The 6,649-nt window shown below is 39.9% G+C and overlaps 1 protein-coding gene across 2 annotated transcripts in view; it reads left to right on the top strand.

Annotated features, from left to right (window-relative positions):
• Positions 1-6,494: 6,494 nt before the first annotated feature.
• The window catches only part of LOC139367149 (anion exchange protein 2-like), a 50,870-nt gene continuing 50,715 nt past the window's right edge, over positions 6,495-6,649 (top strand). For both annotated transcript variants that reach the window (XM_071105254.1, XM_071105257.1), the window contains exon 1: positions 6,495-6,640. The gene's annotated coding sequence lies outside the window, so the exon portion shown is untranslated. The remainder of the gene's footprint in view (positions 6,641-6,649) is intronic.

The following is a 6,649-nucleotide window of genomic DNA, read 5'->3' as shown; positions in this document are numbered from 1 at the left end:
ATCCTTTATCGACTCGCCATCCTACAGAACTAGTTCCCGATTGCACCTCAAAAGGACAGTGTGAAATGTGGCAATTAAGATTTGAGTTTTGGTTACAATGTGGGCATAGTCTAGTTGTTTTAATGGAATAGCCTGAAATTTGTTTTCTTTTTCAGCTCAGATTTACTCAAGAGGCATAGGCCTCCAAGGCATAGCCTATAGGCCTAGTGTTTTGTATTTTTAAATCTTTTTTTGTATGTAATCGGGTTCACAGTCCGGACTGAACCAAGGTCCATGTACTGAATGGTTTGGTACGAATACGTGTACTCTTACACCCCTCGAAACCACATGTTTGGCTCTGGTCCATGAATTCCATTCTAGCCATTACAATGAGCCCGTCCCCCTATATCTCTTCCCACCAGCCTCCACTGGTATCGAGGCTAGAACGATGACTGAATTTTCCTCTTTAGACAGTGGGGTCTGTTGACAATAAGGAAGCACATGAAAACCTCCATCAGCATGCCACCATGGGATGTCCTCAATCGGCCCTTTTATATATCCCTCCCCCCAAGACAGGTGCTACTTAACTTGCAGACAGAGCTGGACAGACAGAGCCGGCTGACTGATTCTTCTGAGGGTAGATGGAGAGAGCTGGACGTACAGTAAATTCATCAGGAGCAGCTGTTGCTGTGTGTGTGATGCTGGAAACACTCCAGTTACTGTGTGCACAGAACCCCCAAGCCCTAGTGCTATTTCAAGGGAAACAACTTTTCAACGGAGACGAAGCTATCAACACTGACCACTGCCAGATCACCATAGGAATAAACCAATAGGCCAACTGGGCTTATAGCAAACACCTATCTAGATCCAGGGTCCTTCTTATTCAAGTCGGTGCCAAGACAATTTTGAGAGGGCTTTGACTAATCAGGGGACTGGTGAGTTTGTTTATGATGCGCCTGTTTACTTACTTGCAAATGTGTAATGATATTTGTTGCCTGATCCGGGATTAATAATGTTACCACTATTTGCCATTACAAAAAAAGTTAGCTTCTGAGGGATCGTTGGTCTGAGTGTGTATCTAGATCATAGAGAATGATTGAGGCCTCTAGTGGCCAAAAGGCTTTATTAGCATGGGCAACGCTTTATCTATTAATGCACCAATCGACTGCACTGCAGGCATTTTATTTAAAAAGTACAAATATCCACGTATTTAAAAAATTATAATAATCCTATGCTATTGAAAACCATACTGTGGGTATTTCAAAATACCCCGGGATATGATAAATACGGTATAACGCCCAACCCTAGAATGTCCTTTAAAAAAGCCACTGCTGCAAAAAAACTAGTGGAAACACTGGGCTACAGGCTTACAACAGGAACAGAAATGATAGGAAGCAGTAGAATCTGCTGCAGAAAGGAATTTTGCTGATGGTTTCAAAACTCAGTCCAAGTGAGCTCGAAGTGTTTAAAACACCATAGTTATATATCACTCAAAGGTATACATTTCATTATTATTAGTTTTTTTTTAATGTGTATCAGGCAATTGGTTAGAATACCTTTTTATATCTGTTATATAGACTAGGCTATATTTATAGTCTTAGATTTATGTTCAGGTGTTTGCCCAGTTACAGAAGTTTTGGTAATTTCAGCCAGGTTTGGATGATGCTGTTGCTCACCACATCGTCAACTATTTCCGCAAGCAAATATGTACTCGGTCAGTTCCAATATTTCAAAAAGGAAAACAAAGGGAATGTAGTTGGCTGTGTTGCAGAAAGAGCAGAGAAAGAATGCTGTTTACATTTCAAGCTATCTACTGAGCATTTGCCTAATTGTCTGGTGGCCACGGTAAAAAAGCTCATCCTCCACAATCCAAAGGGGCTCTCACACCTCTTTTTATAGGTCTGACCACAGTACTCCATGGAGAAATGTTATTTTCAGTGTGCTATTGGGACAGAGGAAACCCCAGTCTTTGAACTGGTGTCTAGTTTGAGCTCATTGTGGCTTTTGCTCTGCGTTTCCTCTTTCTTCCAGAATGTCATGTGACTCCCTGTGAGCACATATACCCAATGACAAACAATCATGCCTGCACACTAATACTCTCACACACACACAGGCACACACACACACAGCTGTGTTTTTGTGGAATTTCAGGACTTTTTCAGGGGTAAACATTTACCTAACCTTAACACAAAGACCCTAAATCGAACACTTAAGCTTAAAATAGCATTTGACCAAATTCAGGTTCTTGTTTTCCTACCTTATCAGGACCCCAATGTCCTGATAAGGTAGGAAAACAAGTACACACACACACACACACACACACACACACACACGTTATGTTCTTCTATCATCATGGGGACCTAAAATTTTATTTCCATTCAAAATCCTATTTTCCGTGACTACGAACCCTTACCCTAACCCTAATTGTAACCCTCCGCACGCGCGCACACACACACACACACAGGCTCACATAGGCCTTGTCACCCATGGCTACAGGCATTTCTTCAGCACTAAGTCTCATGTAAGCTGATGTAGGAATGCTTGTTGTTTGACCCACTGGCTAAGTGTTTAGATTGAATTACTGCACACTTTGTTCAAAACATGTATAATCCAGTACCTTAGTTGACTTTATGTGGAATTGTTTGAAGTTTTAAGCGGATTGATAGTTCCGTTTTTCCTAACAGAGGTATGAAGCTTACTATACCTCTGGACTACAATAAAGCCTGGTTGCAATCATTTCAGTATCTCAAAGTTTACATACACCTTAGCCAAATACATTTAAACTAAGTTTTTCACAATTCCTGACATTTAACCTTAGTAAAAAGTCCCTGTCTTAGGTCAGTTAGGATCACCACTTTTATTTTAAGAATGTGAAATGTTAGAATAATGGCAGAGAGAATGATTTATTTCCGCTTTTATTTCTTTCATCACATTCCCAGTCGGTCAGAAGTTAACATACACTCAATTAGTATTTGGTAGCATTGCCTTTTAAATTGTTTAACCTGGGTCAAATGCTTCCTTAGCCTTCCACAAGCTTCCCACAATAAATTGGGTGAATTTTGGCCCATTCCTCGTGACAGAAGATAAATGTTCAATGGGATTGAGGTCAGGGCTTTGTTATGGCCTGAGTTCTGAGTTCTTAGCTGATTTATTTAGATTTTCCCATAATATCAAGCAGAGGCACTGAGTTTGAAGGTTGGCCTTGAAATACATCCACAGGTACACCTCCAATTGACTCGAATTATGTCAATTAACCTATCAGATGCGAGCTACCTATCAGCTTCTAAAGCTATGACATTGTTTTTTGGAATTTTCCAACCTGTTTAAAGGCACAGTCACCTTAGTGTATGTAAACTTCTGACCCACTGGAATTCTGATACAGTGAAATAATCTGTCTGTAAACAATTGTTGGAGAAATTACTTGTCATGCACAAAGTAGATGTCCTAAACGACTTGCCAAAACTAGCTGACAAGGTACAAATCTGTCGTTCTGCCACTCAACAGGCAGTTAACCCATTGTTCCTAGGCCGTCATTGAAAATAAGACTTTGTTCTTATTAACTGACTTGCCTAGTTAGTTTTTTTTAAATTTTTTACAAAAATCCCTCCCATCCCGTAGAAAAGATAATGGACCTATATTTATAAAAAAAAAACACTTTAAGATCTAAAATATAAAAAATGATACATTCAGGAGTATTGTTGTCATTTGATTTTGTTATGTTTGAGTCACTCAAATAGCATAAGCCATGACCGAATGTGAGGAATTGCAGTACAGTTTCTATAAAACTGCACATTTTTCTCTCAGCCTCATGGCAAAATGTGTAGAATTGCAGGAAATTAGCTTTAAAACGGCTACATTTTTAGGTCAGCCAACCATCATTAGCCATGCCCCCGCCACAACCACCACCTAAGCCCTATGTTTGATCCAGAAAAAACCCTGTACTATGCTAGCGTTTGGTTCAGCGGGGGTTAATATAAACCCCGCTGTGTGCCTATTCGACCTGTGCAACATGTTGCAGTTGTTGCGATCACCACCGTGCCGTGCAAATGAACGTGACGTGACTGTCAGCTTCTCTCATCAAAGCAAATGAATTTATCAGGATCATTATAATGGATATATACAAAGAACATGGTTTGCATGACGTGCTTAAAGTACTTGCATTTGGCACTCTGAAATTCAAGTACTGGAATACCTTAAAAATCTGACATTTTCTGAAGTTGGTACTTGGAAAAGTACTTAAAGTACTTGAATTAAAATGAGAGGACAACAGACAATGATCAAATATGTTAATATGAAGAATATTAGAAACATTTATTGGTCTTGTGAATTCATTTCCTGGCAGACTACTGAGTTTTATTTCCTCATGTGTTTTGCACGCTGATTGCTAGGCAAGCTCGCTCAGTCCAACCACACTGCGACTCTGTCAAGCAGGTACGGAACTGACTGATTAGGCGCCACCAAACGTCACATCGATAGCTAAAATGCCGGGCAAATACAGATTACTTTTTGCTTGGCAGGATATTTGTTTATGAATGTTTTTGCCAGACCCATCCAGGGATGTAGTGGAGGGTAAACCCGTTAATGTCATTTACTCATTTTTTATTTGTGAAATAGTTTACTCTCCTTTTTTTGTTTAATATCGTTTACACACTTATTGCATTCCCAGCGTTGTTCAACAGTCAGAAGGCTTCTTGATCTGAGTTCTAATCGCACATACCTCTGCGAACGAGTGGAATCATAAACTATTCATGTATGCTCATTATGTTCACCGGCTCCCTTGTATTTTGCCTTGTTTTCAGTGCATTCATCCACCACTCTGTCCAACGAGACTCCACCCACGACAGGCTGAGAGTTGAAATTAACTCCATCAGCCCAGACCTACACTGGCAAGTGGGAGACACTGCTGACAGTGGGATTTTTTTTTAGCATCCTTTGACTCCTGCTGTGTCAACAGACATTCCCCAAACGGGGGAAAAAAAACTGCCACTCAAAAAAATGAATGTACAACTGGTAAATAGTCGCTGATATTTCAGTCAGATGTCTAGGTAGCTCAAGTGCTCTGGCTGTTAGCCAGGTAGCTAGCTATAACTAGTTGGCTAGAAGGATGAAGTTGGAAGCTAATGTTGAACAGAGCCTGACCTCAGCAGGAGCAGTTGACTGAAATTAAGCTAGCTATAATCAAAATATGGGCTACTATAAGTTCTCATAACAAAATGTATTTTATTTTTACAGTGAGTAGTGACACAGTGGTGAGTCAGGATGCAATGAACGAGGCAAAGGAGATACACCGAGAGAGGGAGAGAGAGAGAATTAAACCAAGCAGGGAGAGTGGTTAATAGTACAGTGGGTTCTAAACATAGTGGGTCCTTTTGTGTTGGGACAGCCTATGGGACCTATAATTTTGTGAAATATAAAGACATTTTAAATTTTAATATTATCATGTACACTGAACAAATATAAATGTTACAATTTATTTATTTTTTACTGAATTACAGTACATATAAGGAAATCAGTCAACATCATCAGTACTGACTTACTTCTCCATGTATGTAGTGAAACATATATTATTGAGTAGAACTTGTAAGATAGTGATGAATAAATAGTTTGTTTTTTCCCCTCATGAGGTTGTGACGATATATGGTGGCGACTAGAAACACTTAATCTGAACTATTACAAATTGATGGTCCTTGAAAATAAATATGTGCTTGAAAAAGTACTGAAGTCCTTGAATTTGACTTACCACTGTTGGTACAAACCCTGAAAGAAATTTGACCAACCACCTTGATTCGGTCTTAGGTAGCAAAATTTGAAATGTGTGCTTTTTACATTGGATAAAAGCATTTTGAGGAACAATGGGAAAGTAATTCTGCTTTGAAAGTTGATAAGCTGGCCTTTGAATGTTTTGGTATCTACTGGAGAGCTCTCCTTTGTCTACACCCATTCAGCGTTGTCCACACCCTCTGAAGCCAGCCCCACCCATCTCTTTAAGGATTCACATGTGAGGTCACGTACTAAACAGTGAGAACTGTGGTAAAGATTAAGACTAAAAGTGGTACAAGTAGTAGCCTACAATTAAGGAAAAATTCCAGGTGAACAAAGTGTCCCGATATCTAGTATTTAAAAGATTTTCTAAGTGTATGGATCTCTACAGAAGCTGTAAACGGTACAGCCAAGCCAAATGGTTACTTGCACAGTAGCAATATCAGATAGTGTCAATATAAATAAAATGATATACATTATGTACAATAACGATATCGGTAATAGATGAGGTAGTTGTATGCATACAATCAAGGGTAAAGTGGCTGAGCAGCAGGATAAAAAGGAGAGAGTCATTTGAATAAAGGCACTGCAGATAGTCCTGATTACTGGTCCATCCAAACCAAGCATGAAGAAGGGAATCTATATTTGGAGAGCCTGTTTCTGTCCTGCCCTTGATTTTGGTGCAGGGCATATGATGTCCATAGCCTCTTCGTCACAAAGCTCCCTGATCTTCTCAAAAATATAAGTTTGTCTAGCTGTGTCCAGGTGGTGCAGGCAGACCATCTATGGGAGGAAGGATGTCTCAGCAGCTGAAACCTGGTCCCAACTGAGTCCGAACGCTCCTTGGCGGCAACAACACCAGGCTCCAGAGCATCGAGGCTGGAAAACAGGAAAAAAAAATGTGAGCTCA

This window comes from Oncorhynchus clarkii, chromosome 15 (assembly GCF_045791955.1).
Source record: "Oncorhynchus clarkii lewisi isolate Uvic-CL-2024 chromosome 15, UVic_Ocla_1.0, whole genome shotgun sequence".
NCBI classification, from domain to species: Eukaryota; Metazoa; Chordata; class Actinopteri; order Salmoniformes; family Salmonidae; genus Oncorhynchus; species Oncorhynchus clarkii.
This window is presented reverse-complemented; position numbering and strand designations above follow the sequence as displayed.